The sequence below is a fragment of the Erpetoichthys calabaricus genome, chromosome 8, assembly GCF_900747795.2.
Source record: "Erpetoichthys calabaricus chromosome 8, fErpCal1.3, whole genome shotgun sequence".
Taxonomy (NCBI): domain Eukaryota; kingdom Metazoa; phylum Chordata; class Cladistia; order Polypteriformes; family Polypteridae; genus Erpetoichthys; species Erpetoichthys calabaricus.
In genome coordinates this window covers 90865650-90888325 of record NC_041401.2, presented here as the reverse complement: position 1 = coordinate 90888325, position 22676 = coordinate 90865650, and the positions used below count along the sequence as shown (strand labels likewise).

The window sequence follows — 22676 nt, the reverse complement described above, 5'->3', positions numbered from 1 at the left end:
AGTGTCTCTGATGTGGACAAGCACTCCCTCACACTCTGTGTTTGTCTGCACTGAGCCCTGGTTTTCATCACAGTTTAAAAAATGTCTTGTGTGCTGCTTGGCAGTGACCCCCATAAATGATGTGCATGCCAGCCTATAGATTAGTTCAACGGGAAAAAAATTGACTTCATGCTCTTTGCACCAAAATATTCAAGAAGAATCATGTCCTTAGATCCCTAAAAACACATGTAAACTTAACCGTGTTGGGGTCTGTGGCCTTTACATATTTTGTAAACATGCCATCACTGATGATAGAAGAACAAAGCAGTGTACCTCAGTTCACCCTTACATCAGGGAGTGTCCTTTATTTCTGCCCTTTTCCATCACAAGGACGAAGAGTAGTAGCTTCCAGATACACATGGCTGCCAGGTGTCATGCCCATAGCTTTTGATATCAAGTTTTCCAATTTAACACTCAAAATAGTTTAAACTTTGCTGACTGATTCAAGCAGAAAAATTAAAAGCAGACAGAAAAAAGTCTGCAGGTGATAAAAAAAATCCAAATTAGAAACAGTACAGTTAACAAAAGGATGTGTTGGACTGAGCATTGCTGGCTTTAAGTGGGATATCCTGAAACTGTGCATTCGCTAGGGAACTGAAAGAAACTCTGTAAGGGTAGTCGGTTTAGGGGACAAAGCTGACTAGATTAGTCAGGGAGTTTTAAATTGATGGAATATGAACTGGACAGTACATAGTCAGTCCCAACAGACAGAATCTATGCCATTAGCATTATGTGGCAGGAAACAACATTGGAAGTAAAGCCAGGGCATTATTCCTCATGGGGCATAGTTGCATGCATACCCACATTCTACTTGGCAAATGAGGAGCTGCCAATTTCCCCAACATGTATTATCAACGAAATATGACAGAAAAATGAAAGTTCCCCAAGAGAAAAAAAAGTTGCACAGACAAAGAGAGAGCATGTAAACTTTTGTGACAAAATCTGAGCCAATAAGTCTATTGTTGTGATGCAGCAGTACTAACCACTGTACCACTCTGTCCCCCACCTCACTATTTCCTCACATTCTCTCTCTCCCCATTTTATTACAAATAGAAGTGAATGGTATTACTCTTTGCACCAGGCCAATAAAGTGAATTCTGATTCTCATTCTTATTCTGTGCCGGACACAGAAGCAGGGCAACATTACGGTCCTTACCTGAATTCACTAACTCAGCATATGACATGATGTTGCACTTTGCTGGGAGTGCCACTCAAGGCTCCTTGTTTATTTATTAATCTAAAAAGGCTGCAAAGCAGTGGATCTAACTTGCTTAATGCTTGTGGGTGCCTAGCATCATAATCCGTTTTCTAACATTTTAAATTATTTAAAAATTTCAATTATTGGGGGTGGCACTTCCGCTTGTGAGCAGCCTAAAAGCTTGTACTAATGTGCTCTGCTTACCCACCTTCACTCAGATGTACAGATGTGTACTTTGAAATTTTATTTCACAGTCTACCGAAACTTTAAAATTCAGAAACACAGAAAGCCTTTCATCTCACAGCATTTTCCATTCACAAGCAGCAGGGAGGCTTATTGATGGATGTTCTATGCAAATTTTCTGCCAAGATGTGTTTTATATTTGTGTTAACTCACCATTGCTAGAGGCTCAGGAACACTTTAACTGAGAAGGTACAAATAATGAACACTTCATCCACTCTCCTGTCTCTTCACAGTCACGGTCATCATTAAATGGGCATTCCCTGACCTGACATGACACAGTTGGTATGGTTTGTCTGTAAGAGGGGCTTGTGTCTAAAAGAGGGGCTGTTGGCAGATAGGAGTGGCACTACATTCTAAATGGAAAAACAAGGACTATACAATGAAATCATGCCAATTAATATTTGTGTGCTGCTCTTCTCTGAGTGCAGGCTCAGATTGTGATAGCAAGTGTACAGTTAAAATGTGCATTATAAACATTTAAACATTAGTGGGTGTCTGTAGTAGGTTATAATAGAAAGTCAGAGATGGTCATGATCATATGATGCCTGAAAAATGGTGTGTAAATAAGCATTATATAAAAGCATGACAGAAAGACACAAATAATATGATGTTTGTATATATATTGCTATGTATGTGTGCCTAGGGATCACCTTCAAGGCTTAAGCAGGGAAAGTGATTCCACCCCAGACCAGAAGGAGGCACAGTCACTCACTGTTCACTCTCTTCCATTCGCTGTACCAAGAACAACCTCAGTATCTGACACAGCCCTCGGAGTGTGGAGAAGGCCCCACCCCTTCCAGATAGGGCCTAATAAAAAGGGGCAGGCCCAGAATAACAGATTTAATTTTAACCCTGAACTCAATCATGGAAGAAGCTCCCAAGCTATCTGAAACTGAAGTGCTTCTTGTGTGTATTGAAAGCTGTCATATCTGTTTTTTTTCTTTAGCGGATGGACTGATCAACTTTTCTTTCACTAGCAAGCCATAATACCTGTATATTTCTTTCATTAAATGGGATCCCCCCAGCTGACTCTCCAGATTTATTTTGGGCTACCTGAATCTTACTGGCTGTGTACTGCATGTATTAATTGGTTACTATGAATATTCAAAGTTCTAGTAATCTTATTACATATGTTTGACTATGATATATTATATTAATCATAGAACATTAATGATATGTGTAATATAATTTACATAATATACTAATCTGCTTTCCTCCCACGGTCCAAAGACATGCAGGTTAGGAAGTTTGGCGATACTAAATTGGCCCTAGTGTGTGCGTGCGTGTGTCCTGCGATGGACTGGCAACCTGTCTAGGGTTTGTTCCTGCCTTCAGCCCTATGTTGGCTAGGATAGGCTCCAGCAGCCCCCGCTACCCTGTTCAGGACAAAACAGTTTAGAAAATGACTGACCAACTTTTAGATTCTAAAACATGGGAGGTGCTAAAATTATAAAATGAGTCCGTCTTATAAGTGACAGCACAGAAGAAAAAAAAGCTAGTAAATAGCTGAATCAATTGGAGTGATTTTTTAAAAAAAATCTTCCTTAGTTTGTATTCTGTATTTATTGTGTATTTTGATATATTTACATGTTTTCTTTCATTCTTCGACACCATCTAAGCATTCTCAAAATAAATACATTTAATTTTTGCAGATGAGGTTGCTGTTGTGGCTCAGCCATTAATTTTTGAAATTTAGATACGACATGCCTGATAATTTGAAGCAACTATTTTGTGGAAGAAACCATACATTTGGAAGGACCACGGAAGTCCCTAGACACCAGGTCATGACAAAGAGTCACATTTCTGCAGGCCTAGGCCAACTAGTCCTGAGAATTCTACAGTGTTAAATAAATTGGTGCTGGGCAGCCTAGTAAAAATACTGAGTTCTTTCATCCAAGAATTCCAAGACTTCTAGTATCTCTGGGGTTTTTCCCATGGGCAGAAACAACAGCCTGGCAGTACAGCAGTGGCACCACAAGCCACAGCAGTGGCACCACATGCCACAGCAGGATGTCTTTCTCCAGAAAGACAGATAGAACAGAAATGGAAGAGGTTAAAATAAGCAGTAAAGTATAAGGTTCAAAAGTGAGAGAACAGGGAGAAATGAGAAGACATAAAATGAGAGACAGCAACAGGACAGGGGTTCAAGATGAGGGTTCAGTTAAGCCAATGTCCCATTACGCGACTTCTAGTCATTGGGTACGTCAGACTTGCTGACTGTAGTTGCTGATCTCATCGCCGGACCATGTCAATTAGCAACAGAATGCTGACCTTACAGCACAGCACATTCTTTTTCTGACAATGAGTGAATTTGGTTTGTTTTACCTGATGGACCTGCTGTCGTACGAAGGGTTAAGAGCTAAAGTGAATTCACCTGCAAGCGCAGCCTTTTTTTTTAATTTTGTCATGGTATATAAAACATGACACATCAGACAGACAAGCCCCTCTTGTAATTGTGATGTCTAAAATTCACATGCTCCTTATTCCTCGTCTCTGCATTATAAGCACTGTACCTCCTTATAAGCATTCACTGGTTGTCCGCTCTCATGCACACAGAGCCAAACCCTATGAGTAAAGCCAAAATTAAACCTGTTTCATTTTGTTGGACCATGTCATAGACTAGTTGGAGTAAGTCACTGGGCATGTCACATTACACAACACATTCACGGAAGTGTGACACCAATTGGCTCCATCTTGCCACAATTATCTAAATGAAGGCATCGGCTGAAAATCGATAGAAAAGTCGTTGAATATGACATGACCTTAGGATGAGTTCCACTTAGGGAGAAGTAGATACAGTAGAAATAGGGAGTGGACTGTATGGTGGAGAAAGTGGAAGACAGAAATACAGTAAAGGGAAACTTTGGAAAGCTGAGGAGTGAAATAATGGAGAGAATGTCATAGGAATGGACTCTAGAGCGCTTAAGCATGAACAAGTGTCATTATAAGTCTAATGACAGAAGTCAAATGTAAGGAGCTGTCATTGCCCAAAAAACGCAGTGGAAATATAAAAGAAAAAGTGTAGTTAATTGAAAGTGGAAACAGCTGGTCAAAGTCGAGTGATTATAAAAAGTACTATAGTCTTAAAAAGGGGAGTGTTAACCACACCCCCTTTCTGTGTGAACTTGGGTATGATAGAGTTGCATGAATTTGGTGAAGGGTGCAAAGAAAGGGAAGTGGTTATATAAAAAATAAATGCCTTTAATTGAAAAAGGGTATAATTCCATGAAACATATGTGTCTATAAAAAGTAATGTAGTTATCCAGCTCAGGGAATGGCTATTCAAGGAAGGATATAACAGAATAAAAGAGGAGTGGCTACACAAAAAGAAGAGAAGTTATAAGAAGTTCACTTGTTTAGAATGAAGAAGAAGTCTGTTAATAAAAAGGGAGTGGTTAATTAGAAAAAAGCACTACTGCGCCAATGGGTATGGCCATAGGCAAACAGGAGTGGCTATTTGTGTATTCATCCACAAAGGGAAGCACTTGTATGAAAAATTGGTCTGGCTTATCAAAAAGGAGACTGGCTATGAACCCTGGGTTTCAGAGTCAGCAAGCACTTGCTTATCCACTTGAGCTAAATGGAACTTCCCTTGCTCAAGTGACCAAGCAGACCTCTGATTTCAAACTACAATTGTGAGAAGGTCATAGTATGTGATGGCAGGCTTCCTTGCTGTCAGCTTTGCTGACCCTTATTGCAAGGGTATATTCACACAAAATCTTTTAAGAAGTCACAAAAAGTGGTGCTTAAATCAAAAAGAGGTGGAGTTACATAAGAAAAGGGTAAAGTTGCATAAAAGGGGTTTTAACACCAAGAGGGGCGAGTGATCAGAGAGACAAGGTGTCTATTAAATTTAAAAATAGCATAAGTGTATCAAAGGAGTGTAGAGTCAACTAGTTATACCTGACAGATCTGATGTAGTCAGGCTGTACTGAGTGGAAAGTGGAAATCTGTCTTTGTAATACAAGTGACAATACTCTGGAGCGTATACCAACCAATACCGCTAGCCACCGTTATAAAGGTGCATTGTGGTCCGAGCAGGTATATCCGTGAAAGTAAGAGAGTCTGCTCTCCCATAGACTCCTCTGCCAACCAACCCAGCCTCTGCTTTTCTCCCACATACATGTCCTACAACTAAAAAATATTGAAAATGCCCAGTGGTGATTTTGTCAGTATTATCATTATGGCTCATTACAAACACTGAAGGTGTGATATTCAAATATCTGCCCAAAATGAGTTATACTTTTGTTTTTTTTGGTTACTTTACCTGAATTCTATACGTAAGAGTTGAAGGAATGGAATACATAGCTTCTACCCGAATGAAACAAACTTAGAGCAAGATAATTTGGAGCCTTTATGGTATTAATGACGTTTGGTTCTGATGATGTGCTTGTACAAGACAATACAGACAAAATCCTTAAAAAACACTTGGAGGTAGAAATTTTGAACACTAGTATTAAACATTCCAGGTACCCTTCCACCTGTATGGCTTGCTGCTGTTTAAGAATTTATTTATTTTTTTTATAGATTGCCTATATTTTCCCAGCTATTATGGTATTTCCTGTATGAAGGTCCTTTCTGAATCATTTTGAAATTTACAGTGATTAATATAAATACAAGCAACCACCAAAGGCAACATAGTCATTGATAAGCACATACCTACTGCAAATAATTAATCTATCAATTTACTGAACCCACTTAACCTATTTTACTGTAAGTGTCACAGGGAGTAGAAACCTATTCCTACACCATCCCTGAATAGGGTGCCAGTCCATTACAAAGTATCATAGGCTTTTCAAATGTAGACAGACATATATTTACAGAGCAAAATCTCCTTAGAAAAGTTCCACACAGATTTTGACCATTCCATAAACAGTATTCAGACAGTGACATAAACAAAGACACACCACAGAGCGTAGGGTGAGATGAAGCTAAATAAAGAGATGAGGTCACCATATCTTGTAATGGCTCTGCTGTGGTTCAGCTCATCATATGTCATCACTTCACCATTTACCTCACAAGACTAGCAGAAACCACCTGTTCAAGAAACTGGAGGCCAGTGCACACAAGCCTTCAGCAGGAACTGACAGTCCGTTTGACTCCAAACTACATTTTATCCAATAAAGTGGTTGCTCGAGGTAAATTAAATTAGTCAAGCTGCATGCTTAGATCTCCAAAAACAACCTTTAATTCTCCATGTCATTGCACAATACAGACAATCTAAAATGTAGGAGGCAATTACTTCTACACCGTAGCCTTACCAATCAACTGGCCACCACTGAATCAATATACTGTATGTCAGCTTTTCTAAAAACAATCAGCTTTATCATGAAATTCCCAAGATGAAAAATATCAAGACAACTCCTTGAAATGGGAAGCCCAGGTTGGGTATTTTTCATTTCCTGCATGTGCTGGCCGTGAGCCCAAACACATAGACAATCTCAAGCAGGAGCCCCAGCCCCCCCTCTCTCTATGTAACAGTATTCTGCATAGAAACAGAAACAGTCAATGTTCTTCAAAGTAGTGCAGCATGGGTATCTCTTACAAGTAGTGTTTAACTACATGTCCACAGCAGCTGCCCAAAAACTTATTTGCTCAAAACGTATGAAATCAACTCAGATGTTACAGTTTCCACAGAAAAGTCATTTGAAAGAACATTCACTCCCTTTCCAAACCTGCTGATTACAATACAAGATCACACTTGTAGGCACAGTCTGTTGGGTGCAAGGTAAAACTTTGGGGGGTAGTAGTGCCATTTAGAACTGTCAACCACCCAACCTTGAACATCTTTGGGAAGCAGGAGGAAACAAAAAATTAGACACCAGGAGGGAGAGTATTCCATATACACAGTAACCAGGCTGGAATTTCAAGGACTCTATGAGGCTGTAGTGCTAAGTCCTTTATCACTCTGCAGCTTTTCTTGAAAATCCATCCACTTTCAGACCTGCTTTATATAATACAGGGTCTTAGTGACCAGTGCCCATCCAGGCTGCACTGACCGCATGGATGGACACTTCTGCAAACTTCCACAGTCATTTAGTCCAGAACAGATTGATTAGCTAGCCTTACCCGCATTTGTTTGGAATATGAGTCTCCCTCTCCCTTTTCCTCTCTTAACAGTCACTTGAAACAACTCCCGTCAAGATTGCAACTTTTGCAAGTGTGAGCTTAGATAGCTGAGAAATCCCATTCTCTCCCGATTAAGATTTTGAGGGTTAAAAGGTGAAGAATGACTGATGGCTGTTTGCAGGGTGTTGTGATAGTGTTACCAATAGACTGTGCAGTGTTAAATGGTATATAAAGTGACAGAAGGCACTTCCATTATATTGCACCCTTCCAAAAAGCAATTAACTAATGAGTTTCCTGGTCACACAGGGACCACAGAGAATGGGGTTATATCAAGGCACCTGAGGCACTTTAAAAGTGGGACTCTTGACACTGGCTATTACAGAGCAAGGCTTTAAATATATTATTTATATATATATATATATATATATATATATATATATATATATATATATATATATATTAATGGGAGCCTCAGGATGCACACGTCTACATGATAGCAGACCATAAGAAAATAAGTAGCCATTCTAAATATCACAGAATCAAATAGAGGGCTTTTTTTTCTTTCTGTGGATGAAATCCATGTCTGTGTGCTGATTATTTTATGATTTCACAGAAAGGGCTGTCCTTGGTGACCTTGCCCTCTTCTGCGATTATCCCTTATAGACATACACTGTAATCCTCCAGCCTAACACCTCATCTTAATATTCATAGAGAAATACATGGCACCAGCCATGGGAGGGCCTCTGGCAGACAAGCAGCACACATGCCACTTGTCCACAATGCTAGCAGATGAAGATCTCTGGAATCTCTGGTAAATTATCTTGTCCTGCAAATACTTCATCAAAGACTTAGTGCCTGAATGGGCAAATAGTCTTAGATTGTTGTTTTCTTTGTGGAAAGGCAATAAATAAAACAAAGAGGCTGACCCTGTGTTTGTCTAGCACTTCTTTCACTCTTCGAGCAGCTCCAAGCATCTTTAGTTAAATATTAATCTTTCAACTGCACTACACAGTGCACGTGATGCAGTGCAGACAGGGCCCAAGAGGCACAAATACATTATCTTTTTACATCAAATCTTTATGAGAAAGAAAAAAAAAAAACACAAACAAGAAAAAAGAAAAATCAATAGCACACAGCCGTCTGTGCTGATTTACCAAAGGTTATCAATGCCTTCCACTTGGCAGATTCTCAATAATTATTTCACAGGGTGCAGGAAAACCCTAACAATGCAGATATAGGTCAAGAAGGGACGAGCAAAAATAAAGGAGCAGCTTTCTGCAGGATTTCAGCTTTAAGTGCTGCAGCCGGACAGTGTGGCAGGCGAAAAAAAAAAAAAAAACAAACAATCCGAGTGACCAGCATGCCCAGAATAGCAATTAGTCTAGGAGTCCTAGATCACACAAAGCTTGTGCACAGATGCTAAGTTGTTTACAGCACTGGGTGAGTGCGTGATTTGATCTGTTATGATTCCCTAAATAACACATCCAAGTCCACCCATACCCCGGTGTGAAAACTCCCAGAATGCAATGCTACCAGTTTTCAATAGGATGGAACAAGAGAAAAGAGACAAAAGCGAGGAGTACTTAAAAGTTAGAGGGTAGAGCAGAGAGGGATACAGGAGAGGAGAGGATAATGAAGGAAATGGAAATAAAGGAATGAAGAGGGAAGATTAACAAAGTGTTCCCAGTTCATATCAAAATGCTTCATAAATATACAGAAAATGGTTCCTTTAAAAGAGATTCAAGAACAAGGACAAAATGTGTTTAACGTGATTTGTATTCTGCCTGCCTACATTTTACTAGTATTAATTTTCCATCTTAATAATAGCTTCTGAAGCAGACTCTTCACTAGACAGGTCTGTGACTGATCAAATAACCTTAGTGTGTGCTAAAGTCTAAAGCCCATCGAGTTCAAGATGTATTTTATAAGGCTGTCTGCAATAATTAAACAAAAAGTTTAATAGTCCATCATATCCTTGGCAGAAAATTAGGTGATCGTCACTTTGGAATGGCAAGAAAGATCTGTCTAGCGGCATCCCAAAAAGTAATACTAATCCCACCCTTGATTTCATGGAGCTAGCCACACTACCCATGGGTAGCCGCAATCATGACTGTGGCAGTTGTTTGTGTAGGCATTTATACGTGTTGCCAACTCATTCAAGTGCTGTAATTCAGCCTCTGCAACACTGCTGTTCACACACACATTCAGGGCAATTCCCAGGAATTAACATTTTGCCATTCACTCCCAAGATGCTTTCTAACTTGCAATAAGTCAGAAATGGCTGGGTGCTATTCTTTCCTTTAATTACTCACTGGTGGAACATGCAGGTCTCTAGTCCTCAAATAAAAGGGAATGGAAGACAATCAGACTGATATGAGGGCTTAAAATGGACAGCCATTAGGGTTTGTCTTCTCTGAAGTAGATGAATAAATATGTTTAAGGTGGTGTTTACTAGTTATTTGTGGTGAACACAGCTGCAATAGCATCTGATGCTGGAACACTATAACACCAGTCTTGTAAAAATTTTTACTTCTTAAACCTGTCTGTTTAAACCTCCCTGGAAAAGTCTATTCGGGGTTCTGGAGAGGAGGGTCCGTCGGATAGTCGAACCTCAGATTCAGGAGGAACAGTGTGGTTTTCGTCCTGGTCGCGGAACAGTGGACCAGCTCTACACCCTTAGCAGGGTCCTGGAGGGTGCATGGGAGTCCGCCCAACCAATCTACATGTGTTTTGTGGACTTGGAAAAGGCTTTCGACTGTGTCCCTCGGGGAATCCTGTGGGGGGTGCTCTGACAGTATGGGGTACCGGACCCCATGATAAGAGCTGTTCGGTCCCTGTACGATCGGTGTCAGAGCTTGGTCCGCATTGCCGGCAGTAAGTCGAACTTGTTTCCAGTGAGAGTTGGACTCCGCCAGGGCTGCCCTTTGTCACTGATTCTGTTCATAACTTTTATGAACAGAATTTCTAGGCGCAGCCAGGGTGTTGAGGGGGTCCGGCTTGGTGGACTCAGGATTGGGTCACTGCTTTTTGCAGATGATGTTGTCCCGTTTGCTTCATCAGGCCGTGATCTTCAGCTCTCTCTGGATCGGTTCGCAGCTGAGTGTGAAGCGGCTAGGATGGGAATCAGCACCTCCAAATCCAAGACCATGGTCCTCAGCCGGAAAAGGGTGGAGTGCCCTCTCAGGGTTGGGAGCGAGATCCTGCCCCAAGTGGAGGAGTTCAAGTATCTCGGGGTCTTGTTCACGTGTGAGGGAAGAATGGAGCGTGAGATCGACAGGCGGATTGGTGCGGCGTCTGCAGTGATGCGGGATCTACATCGGTCTGTCGTGGTGAAAAAGGAGCTGAGCCATAAGGCAAAGCTCTCAATTTACCAGTCAATCTATGTTCCTACCCTTACCTATGGTCATGAGCTATAGGTAGTGACCGAAAGAACGAGATCGCGAATACAAGCGGCTGAGATGAGTTTTCTCCGCAGGGTGTCTGGGCTCTCCCTTAAAGATAGGGTGAGAAGCTCAATCATCCGGGAGGGGCTCAGAGTAGAGCCGCTGCTCCTCCGCATCGAGAGGAGTCAGAAGAGGTGGCTCGGGCATCTGATCAGGATGCCTCCTGGACGCCTCCCGGGTAAGGTGTTCCGGGCACGTCCAACCGGGAGGAGGCTACAGGGAAGACCCAGGACACGCTGGAGGGACTATGTCTCCCGGCTGGCCTGGGAACGCCTTGGGATTCCCCCGGAAGAGCTAGAAGAAGTGGCCGGGGAGAGGGAAGTCTGGGCATCTCTGCTCAAGCTGCTGCCCCTGCGACCCGACCTTGGATAAGCGGAAGAGGATGGATGGATGGATGAAACCTGTCTGTGGTTTTAGCTTTCTCTTTCTTGAATTTGTCTCATATTAAGGAGTCACAGCTGCCAAATGGTGTGTATGACTTTGTTTTGGGAGTGCAGTGTAAGTTTGTGCAGGAAGCGGTCGGCGTTTGTCATGACTAAATTCTGTGTCCTGTAGTATGATGTTATGCATTGCTACTTCTAGGTTTTCTGTTTAAATATTTAATTCACTACTTTCCCACCCTGTTACATTCATAGGGTTTTCTCTAATTTTGTCATTTTTCCACTAGCTTTAAAGCAGACAAACAGTAAAATGTAAAATTTCGCTAATGTTCAATTTAATTATTCTTTTTAGGAAGTTTGAGATTCCTTGTCTTGTTAGCATGTTTCCCTGTATTTTGTTCAATTTATTTTTACAAACCACATTTCTGAATTGTCGTTCTCACCAACTCTTTACTGAACAAGGTCAATATCTCAAGATTAAAAGTTGTGATCTGCACTATTATTTGTGAATACATCTAGTCAATCAATCCTCTTCTAACTTTTTCTATGATACAAAATACCGCAATCAAGAAGAATCTTTAGCCAAGAGCAAGCAGAGCAATGTAGATGGCTGTGAGTTGGTGGGGCAGTGTGGATAGAGCTTGTAACATAGACAGCTTAAATTAAAGTCCTGTGCTGTACACTGTTCACATGTGCTCTCACCTGAGTGAGCTTGACTGAGGTATTATTACTAGCCCAAGTTCCTTCTGAGGCACCCCAATTCCGACAAGAGTTTTGAAACGAGTTTTTATCCATATACTAACTTCAGAATCCATATCAAGGTCTCAAGAAACCTAATTGATTAACTATTAGAATTAAATTGTAAATAAATTCAGATTTTTGAAAGTGTGTGTTTTGTTTTGTGTGTGCATATATCGATCCATCCATTTTATGATTGCATGTTCTAAGGAGCTTCATCATCAGGCACTCACACACACACACACTAATTTATGTAAGGCCAAGCTGGCGTTACCAAATACTTTAACATTTACATCTTAGGATGCAATAGGACACTGAAGCATTCTGGGTCATTCTCTGAAACCAGCCTTCACACTGTTTCATGCCTTAACTTTGACACAGCTGGCACAATCTTTGCAGCAATATGGTTAACACCCTCTAGAATGTGTTTTTATTACATAGCATCATCAAAGACTGAATGACTACATGAATGATTATAGCTGGCATTAGCTGCAGTAACCCACAATCTTGAGCTGAAAAGTCAATTTGCTTATAGAGCTCTTCATTGTGTATACTGATATAAAAAGCAGAGGGTGAGAAGAGGACAGAGATAGCACAGAAGACGACAGAAAGAGGTGCTCATGCTCGACAGACTAACATCAGTTTCTCCCTGTTGCTCATTCAGCCCTGTCAGTGAGTATTATCCCGGAGTTTCCCAATCCATGCCAAAATATGCACGTTTCCATGGATTCACAGGAAAGCTATTCATCATGTCACTGACTAAAAACCCTACAAGCACGGAAACTCTGCCTGCCAAAGCGCTTTGTTTTACTGTGCAGTGGAGCTTTTTTTCTTTTAACTTTTTCTTTTTTGTACTTGCTTGAGGCCTCCGCAGTAAATTCTATTAATCACAAGAGAATTCAACTGTTAGTGAAACTACTAAATTGAGGATGCAGTTGGTGGGCATTAGGAGAGATAGGATGGAATTGTTTGAGTGTATAAATGGTGTCAGCAATAATCTCTTACCAGTCACTCATCCCCATGCAAAACCAGTAATGCCTGCCTCCTTAATGCCAGCTTATTTAATTAAACAATCAGACCGACAGGTTGTCTTTAATACTGATCTAACTCATGCCTCTTGTTTCAGAATAATGCACTGGCCCGTAAGGCTCCCAGTTCCACTTGCACCATTGTGTCACTCAGAATAGTCTAGCCTGGCCAGAAGGTCACTGGCATTCCTGTATATCATCGAGGCAAGTGCCCTCCTATGTTCTCCAGTGGAGGCTGGCTGAGTAAATGTGATTAAACAAACTGGCTCCCAATTGGAAATGTGTGGAAGGCAGATGCTAATGCCACTGCTCTCACAAAAAAGAAAAAAAAAGGACTTACAAGCCAGGCTGCATCTCTTACCCACATTCTGCGGCCACATGGTTCATAGTGGCTTAGCATTGGAGAGCTGACACCATTTGATCCTTACAAGTCCTTTATTAAGCTCAAAGCAGGTCAGCTAAACACACTATTGGTGTCCATGTTGTGAACTGTTAGCAGTAAAGGTGGAGCAGTGTTGCTGCCATTAAAAATAAGAGAAGGACTGGATTCTGGATTTGTCTCCAGCTTTAACAGTACCCTGACCCTGTAAGCTGGAGCACTTTCTTTAGAGGCTTTGTTTCTTTTGGTATTCCACTATGAGTATGATATGCCACTTTAGTCTGCCTCCTATAATTATATCCTGACAGCTACTAAGAGCCTGAGTAGGAAGTGTTATAGAAGCACTTACAGTATTCTTCATATCTGAAAAATGGGTCAAGGACTAGTTGCAATGGTCTCTCATCCAACTACGTACAGATTTGAGGTTACACCACCATTCATTTTATTAAAGCAAGTATAAAGGCTTAAAAATAAAGACTACACATCTGGTCAAGCTCTGACAGATGGGCAGTCACTTAGTAATATGCTATTACATCTATGAAGGCTGGTTTGCCATCATGTCCCGGAGAGGAGGCTGACTGAGATGACATCTAATTAGGAGCAGCTGATTGAACCAACTTGTGAGTTGTGGATGGCTTATAGAGCTGACATTTAATTTGGTAGGAGCATACAGATGTGACAAGCAACTGGAAGGAAGCCGGTCAAGCTGACCTATAACTGGAAAGCAGCTAATTGAGGTGATGTGTAACTGGAGGGCAGCTGGTCAAGCTGTCATTTAACTGGAAAGTGGCTTATGGAGCATTGAAGAAACACTAAACTGGTTGATGGCATATATATCCAATAGGCATCTGGAAGAGGGTGGGATAAGCTGATATTTAATTGAGCAACAGCTGATTAATCTGACTTGTGATTGGAAGTTGGAAGATAGTGCAAACATTAAATTGGGAGGTGGCTTACGAAGTTGATATGTACTGTAACTGAAATCAAAAGACAACTTATAGGGGTAACCTGTAAGTAGAAGGTAAACTGTAAGCTCAAGTGTAATTCTATAGTCTTCCACCAGTATACTAACCTGATCTAGATAACTGGTGACTTAGAGAGACTTCCTTTATGCTTACAAAACAACACCATGTGGCAGTGAAAAATCCTTTGCCTTTGTCAGGAACAAAAAAGAAAACAAAAAAAAACACAAGAAGAAACAACCCTGGTCTCAACACCTTCTGCAGGTTCATCTGTAAAGGACAAGCTTCCAAAAATAAGTTGCTTAGCCTAAAAATATGCAAGTCTCAAAGTCCCTGGAGGTGGATGCATGGGAACTAAAGGAGTCAGAAAAGCAGAGCACATAAAGAATGAGCTGAAAAACCAGAAACTAAAGTTGAGGCTTAGACACAAGAAGGCTGCTTTTCTCTTGCAGCTCATTTCTCCTTTTTATTTAATGCTGTTATTTTATTTAATGAGCTGGCCTGTATGAACAAAAATCCTTCTATATTCCTGACGTATGGCAAATAAGACAAACAAAAATCTACAGTTTGCACTGTCTGAAGAAAACTAAAGCTAGAATTATGAAGTTAGGGAAGTCATGGTTTGTGACTTGGGTCTGGGAAGAAAAGGAAATAGGCAGAATTAAGGAAGAAGATGATGCCTCTTATAGGACTTGAAAGGATAAACAAAGACCTTCTGAAAATCTTTCATAGTCTACCAGAATAAAACAGTTGCAAAACAAGCTGTGGAAGGATACAAGGTTCTGCCTTTCAAAATTTTGTTAGACAAGTGTCAGGATCATGTTGTGGCTTCTTCCCGGTTAAGAAGGCTTCCCAGTAATTTTAGTGCACTCAAGTAAGTGGCAATCCTGAAGACTTGCCTATTTAAGCACAGCTTTGGCCCCAGAAAACTTTGGCATTGTCATGAATGTTTGTTCTGTCTTTTGGTTTGCTTTGGCACCCATTGTTTTAAGTCACGTTTTTGGTTATATTGGGTTTACAGAATTAAAGTACCGGTACTTCTTTTCTGGATTCCCACATGTTGTTTAAGTCTAGTCTATAGTTAGTCGATTTTACTAGTTTGCTAGCAAAACATTTTCCATTTTTGTTACTGTGATTTAAAAAATCTGTAGAGATTCTTGTTAAATATAATAGCTAACAGATCTTTCTGGTCGATGACCCATTGCCCATTTACATTTTGTGTTTTTGGATAGCGTCTTGGCCTTGGTAATTTTGGTTTAGTTTTCTATTTGTTTAATTTGTTAATTTCTTTGTTCCTTATTTGCTTTTTCTTTTTGGTTTCATTATTATCCATCCACCCATCATCCAACCTGCTATATCCTAACTACAGGGTCACTGGGGTCTGCTGGAGCCAATCCCAGCCAACACAGGGCGTAAGGCAGGCAACAAACCCCGGGCAGGGCGCCAGCCTACCGCAGGGCACATACACACACACACACAAATAAACCAAGCACACACTAGGGAAAATTTAGAATCGCCAATGCACCTTACCTGCATGTCTTTGGACTGTGGGAGGAAACGGGAGTGCCCAGAGGAAACCCACGCAGACACGGGGAGAACATGCAAACTCCACGCAGGGAGGACCCAGGAAGCAAACCCAGGTCTCCTAACTGCGAGGCAGCAGCACTACCCACTGCGCCACCATGCCACTGGTTTCATTATTATTTACATCAATAATTCTGTGCTTTCAGTTTTTTTTTTTTCTTACAGTAAAGCTTATTCAAAAAATTAAATACAGTAGACCCCCATGAAGTCGCAGTTCAGAGTTCGCGGCCTCAGTCATTTACAGACTTTCCTTAGAACCTATCTAATAATTGTTAGTGGAAACCGCAAATATCCTCTGCAATTTTTATGGCTTTTTCGTGGCAATACTGTACTGTGATATGCTTCTCGCTCGATGCTACACATACTTAAAAGCCTGAACAGCACCTGTTCTTTTTGGCTGATTGCTTAATTTCTCTCTCCTCCCCCAGACATCCTCTGCTCCTGTTGGGGGTCCGGCTCCCATTGTGCTCCCCTATGATGTTTGTCTATTCTTTAATCGAGAACTAAGTGCATACTGAGCTCATTTTACTTCTGAAAGAGACATGTCTGTTTGAATAAAGTTCGTGTCTCTACAATCTCCTGTGTTTCTGTGCAATTCTGTGACCCAAGCGTGACACCCTGCAACACTGCAGCCTAACTGTCCCTGGGATTGAGCCGCTGCACCAGACTAGCCTGCAAGCATCAGCGTTTACCTCTGTGTGCTTCAGTGCCGCCAGTTCAAGCGCAGTTGGCTCGGTGATTTACTGAATTTCATCCATGGCATCAGTTGTACTTTGTACATATTGTTCCAGTAGTTTTTTTTTTTAATAGTTCTTACAGTTCATTAGCAGTGTGTAAAATGATCAGTGTTGCAGTAATTGTGATGGTCTTTGCATGGAAAAAAAAGTGTTCCATTAAAATTTCACCTTTTCTTTGTGAATTGTGACGTTTACTTAAAGTGCAGCAAAAAAGTATTTGGCGTCCAGGGATGCACCAAGTATGTGGCAGTTTAAGGGTTAAAGCCCCAAGATGCCGCCGAAACGCCCTGCACATTCTAAGGCTTCTAGCAATGAAAACGCGCTTGCATGAATTACAGTACATATACTGTAGCGGTAACATCAGTATTTTACATTCTAGCACTGCGGGAGACATAGCAGTACAGTATACAGGTTTACCTTTACATTCTTTTTTTTCAAGTAATGTATATGGTTGAGTTTGAAATTAAATTAAAGTGTTTTGGGGGCATATTTAGGGTTTAAACTATAAAAATAGGCATTTTTTTAACCACATCCAAATTCGCCGGTGCTCTAGGAACGTAACTCCCATGAATTTTGGGGGTGTACTGTATACATTAATTGAAGTTGCCTAGTTTTTCTTACAGAATACCCTGTTTTCTGCTTTATTCCTCCAATCTAATCATAACAAGAAGAAGCAGGGAGTTTGATTAATCTTTCTCCCTTCCTAACTATGACAACAAAGTCAAGAAGATAAGCGAGATATGCCACATGTGTGCAGGGGGGTTCAAATGTTTGAAACACACACACCAATGACAACAGGCACCACAGCAAAAGATAGGAAGCTCAAACATTTGTTGGAAGAATGAAAAATCCAGTCACAGCAGCAGATTGCAAATGAGAAAGGTTCAAAGAAGAAAAGAGTTGAGGTAGCTACTGCAAAGACACAGGGGTTGTCAAAGATGTGCAAATGCTCCTAAAGATAAATGCACGTAATGAGCAAATTCCTTGAAAAACAGAAGAAATTAGAAATACTGGTGACTTGAAACAATCTTATTGATTGCCACTGCTGGGCTCTGAGGGCCATTGTTACTCCTTTCACTTGTTGAAGTGTGTCCCGAGTACATCAGATGTTTTCACTAAGAAGGTAAATCTCTCATGCAAAGCCCTCAGAAGTTTAGAAGTTTCTCATATTTAAAGTATAGGGCAAAATCATGTAGACTGGACACTGACTTCATCGTCTGCCTTCATTAAGATTAAGAACAGAGAGCAGAGGACAGAAGCAAAAAGAGAAGGGTTGATCCAACCTTACAAATCTTCTTCTGCATGTCAAGCTACATAGACAAGGTTGAATAGGGGTCAGTAGGCCTTGTGATTATATGGCCTGAATCCTTCAGCATCTCAGAAAGAGAAAGAGGTCATAGTACACCTCAAATAGCCTTCAATATCCTCTATAAGATATTACACAACCCAGCTCCATCTATGGGTGCCAGATTTCTAACTAAGATAATAAGGACATGTAGGAATGATGGGAAGCCAATACGACTCCAACAGGTGGTATTAAAGTGACCCTACAACCATACTCCCCTAAAGAAAGAACAAGTAACCAGAAAGCTGCTTTGCTGAACTGAGCTTTTAAAGGCTGATAAGCACCTAAGATACTGGAAGTAGATTCCGAGGCTTGACCCATAAGTAACACAGGTATAGGTGCAAAAGTCACAACTGCCAAATGGATTAGTCTGGATGCCTGCTAGGCAAAGGATTATTAAGGGAAAGCTAAACAGAGAGAGACATTGGAAGTAAAAAAGATAATCTTTAGTTTTATTTTGGGCAGGGGCCAAACTGGAAAAGGTTAGGACAACAGCCAAGCACAGCCTAGTCAAGCAGCAGGATTGCTTTGCTTTTGTCTTTTCATTGACTACTTTGTATTCTCCTGTTATTCATTCCTTTCCTGTGGGCTTTTGTTTAATGAAACCATTCTTATTCAATGGTAGCAGAGTGATTAGCCTAGCTACCTCACAGCTGCCACCAAACTGACCATGCCTACTTTCCAGACCTTTACCTTGAAAACTGAGTGCATCTTTCCAAAGGCACACTGGACAACTGAACTGTCATCCCATTAATCCACAGCACTTACTTTGTGGACATAATCAGTCCTAGACTGACTGCTTAAGTCATTTAACTGTAATGAAGTTAACATAAAAAACATTACCACTGATCATCTCCAAAGGAAGTGATGCCGCATTTTACAAAGGTTTGAGATGCGCTTCATCGTGTTGCATACCATGGCTCCCTTTATTTATTTTCTGCAGTGACTCATGTCACATTGAAGCCAGCTGTGCAGAACCCACTCTTGAAACACTGACTCCAGATCAAGAAAAGAGCTGCACACTGCCATGAAACAAAGTCTGGACATTTCCCGGCGCCTCACCCATCACATTACATGCCAGACCTCTAACCACATCCAGGTGTTCAGAAAGAGGGAAAGTATTCCGAGAGCCAGGACTGGAGTGAAAGAACGTGTCATGTGGGCAGATTTGCAAGCAGATGCCTTAATTCCTCTCATCTGGGCTAATTTAATTAAAAGAGGCCCCATGATAGGGTCTGTCTGTGCACAGCATTCATCTCTCTCTCACTCACACATGCACAGTGTGCAAGCTCCTCATGGCCCCTGAATGTAGTAATAAATACCAAATCTATTTAAAATAACAAATCTACATTAAAAGAACACCCATTACATTTATTTTCTTCAAATCTAACTATTTTAATTTTACATATCTTGCACACACATTTCATTTACATCATCAATTGACAGAGATAGCCAGCGTTTTAAAGCCCATTGCAGCACTTCGTGTGTGATTTTGGGCTATACAAAAATAAATTGTATTGTATTATATTTATCCAAATTCATGTATGATTAATCTGTTTTTTCTTTATGTTCCCTTTATTAAAATAAATCTCATTCTTCCCGAACAATTTCAAGAGTCTGTAGATGCAATTTATATAACAAATTGATCTGAAGACCAACCAAATAGTATTAGCATTGAAGCAAGAAACCTCTCATCCCCACTTAAATAACGGGTGTCTGAATGCGGCCTACACCTTCTGGTAAAACTCCTGGAGGGCCACACAGACTACAGTTTCTTAGTTAGCCTCCTGACTGCAGAATAAAGTGGCTTGCAGTGGCATACTAAAAGTTGTTTTGCCAGGCTACTGACTTATCTTCAGTCCATTCACCACGAGGGATCCTTTAGTCTAACAATACAGTACATGACGATGGTACAAAATATTTGATCAACTAATTGCTGAAATGACATAGTGTGCTCAGCTGGCAATATTTTTATAATTATCAATTCACTTTTTTTTTTTTTATCATTACAGGCTGGTTGGCAGAAGCTAATTAATCTAATCTGACTGACACCGACACACAAACACAGTGTTTAGGTCAGTAAACAAGACCAGGTTCATGTAGCTTCCTAGCTTCTTAAAACCACTGACATACAGTATTTCAAGAACCCATTCTTCCATTTCTTAAATCATTTTAATGCAATTTTTAGGGTAAAGGTAGACTTCCCAGTTGAAATCATCCCTAGATGGTACACATAGACAAACTCACATTAGTCAGTAAACCAAACCATTTTTGTGATGTGTAAGGAAACCTGGCAAAAACACACAAGACAATGAGAAAAACATGTAAATTCCACACAGTGTTTGGACCAGGATTAATTGTGGTGATTTTTATCAGACAATCAAGTGACAACAGGGAGTCAAGGTAGATCCTGAGAAAACTGGCACACAAGAGGCCTAATTAAGCGAGCAGTTCAATTAAAGGCGCGAAAGAGACTGTGAATAACTGAGGCTCGATCAACACTATAAAGTTAATGCAGTCCACAAGGAGCCAAGTTTAACATTAGAAATTAAGAATCAAACCTGATTAAGTAAGTACTTCAATCAGAAGATTGCTTTAGCTCTGCTTCGTTCATTATGCAATGTCCACATTTTAATGTTTGACAATACTATTATTTATTTTAAGACAGAAATTGGAAAATAAGTAACAGATGCATAACTCTACAATAATAACACAACGATAATTACAGTAGACTATAAAAGAAGCATGGTACCAACTATCATTAGTGAAACAAGCCATTATCAGTGGCAACAATGAATCAGCTTAAAATGGTCTTATTCATTATTTAGAGTAATGAAACAAAGTGGAGCATAATGTAAATAATACAGCCTATTAGCTATTTGTTTTCTGTACCAGATTTATTCAATTAAGGGTCAGTGGAAGCCACAGACTATTCAGCAGCACTGGTACAAGGTAGGAACCAAGCCTGGACAGAGCATTAGCCTGCTATAGGACATGCTCATGTACAAATGCACACTTACTAATAACACATACAATACAATGTCAACAACTAATCTAAAAACAATGTCTGAGGGATAGAAGAAGAAAACCATAAGACTGAAAAACGCAAATGGAATTGAACTTATTAAACCTTATCACTTGTCACACTAGAACATTCAGTAGTAAAATCAGGATGCACATAATTTTATTTTTAGCATGAGTTTCAGCATTAGTGGAAGTGCACTGTATTTTTAAGCACCTAATTGGAGAGTTCCTCATAAATTATTTATGTTTTATTAATTTTTCTTATTTAACATTTTAATCCAAATGACAAGGAAATGATCCAAAGCCAGTACTGAGAACAGTCAGTAACCTTAAGCCGTTAGTTGGTGAGGTGAAAGATGGACATTCCAGTTCCAACAGCCAGATTACATACCTTCACAAGTCAGTCTTTTATTAATTTCGTAGTGCTATCAGGTCCTTTATAAGCACTGAGCTGTAATGCAGCTGTTTACATAGATTTTTCATGCTCAGAGCACAAGGCAGGGTTGAAGCTTGCATGCTAGTTGGCATAAAGTATGAATTTGGTGGTCCATTTTCCTCTTGGTATATTGCCAGAAATCTTGAATTTTCTATATTTGCAAATAATTGGATGTATTATTAAATAATTGACTTTGGACTCCCTTGAATCTGCTTTGTTACCTCTCCCAGACACACCAATTATCATTTTTAAGAAGCTCTGGAGATCTTGGCACAATGTATTTGACTCACCCCGTCTCTTTTGTTAAAACAAGTTTCTCAATTTTAAGTAAAGTTGTTCAGAGTAAGTTGTTAATTAAGTGTGACTGTTTTGGTGTATAGAATGTGCAGCAGATTGAAACTGGGGGTTACTTACTTTCTTGGCAAGTTACTCCTGGCTATTCAGTGACAAGCAGCATTTTTTTAATGGAATTCTAAAAGGAATTCACTTGAACATCTGCCCACTTGTCTTGTAATAAGCATTTGTAAAACAAGTGTGACCAGATGTCACACAATGATTATATCCTTGATGCATCGAAATCAAAATGTTTCATAAAGTGTAGTGTGAACAGGACTCAAACTTGTTCCCATCCTCTTGATAATCTGCTGCTGTTCTTCCTCTGCAATATTCATTTTGTCCCAACTTCATTCCTTCACAATAAGCTACCTTCTGTATGTCTTTAAGCTTGCTGGACTGTGTTGGTGTGGACATTTGTTTTGCTAAAGTCGGGGAAGTTCATTTGGTGACATGCTTCATGGTATTCTGTAAATGGCTACAAGAGTCTCAGCGTTACCTGCACTGCACATCACACTGGACATCCAGAAACAGCTCCACCAAGTTTTATAGCAGGAATTCAGCATATTCCACCAGATGATCAAAAATGACTCGGTTCTCACTGACTCCTCATAACATATGAATATTTACAACTATATTAGAGTAATTTATAAAGTTTTACATTTAACTAAACAAACATGCATATCAAGGGAAATGTAATAAATTTAGAACACTTCACATAAACATGATTGGGATTTT

General features: G+C 40.2%; 1 protein-coding gene across 1 annotated transcript in view; it reads right to left on the bottom strand.

Moving 5' to 3' along the window:
* Nucleotides 1-22676, bottom strand: part of cuedc1b (CUE domain containing 1b) — a 99191-nt gene that overhangs the window by 58144 nt on the left and 18371 nt on the right.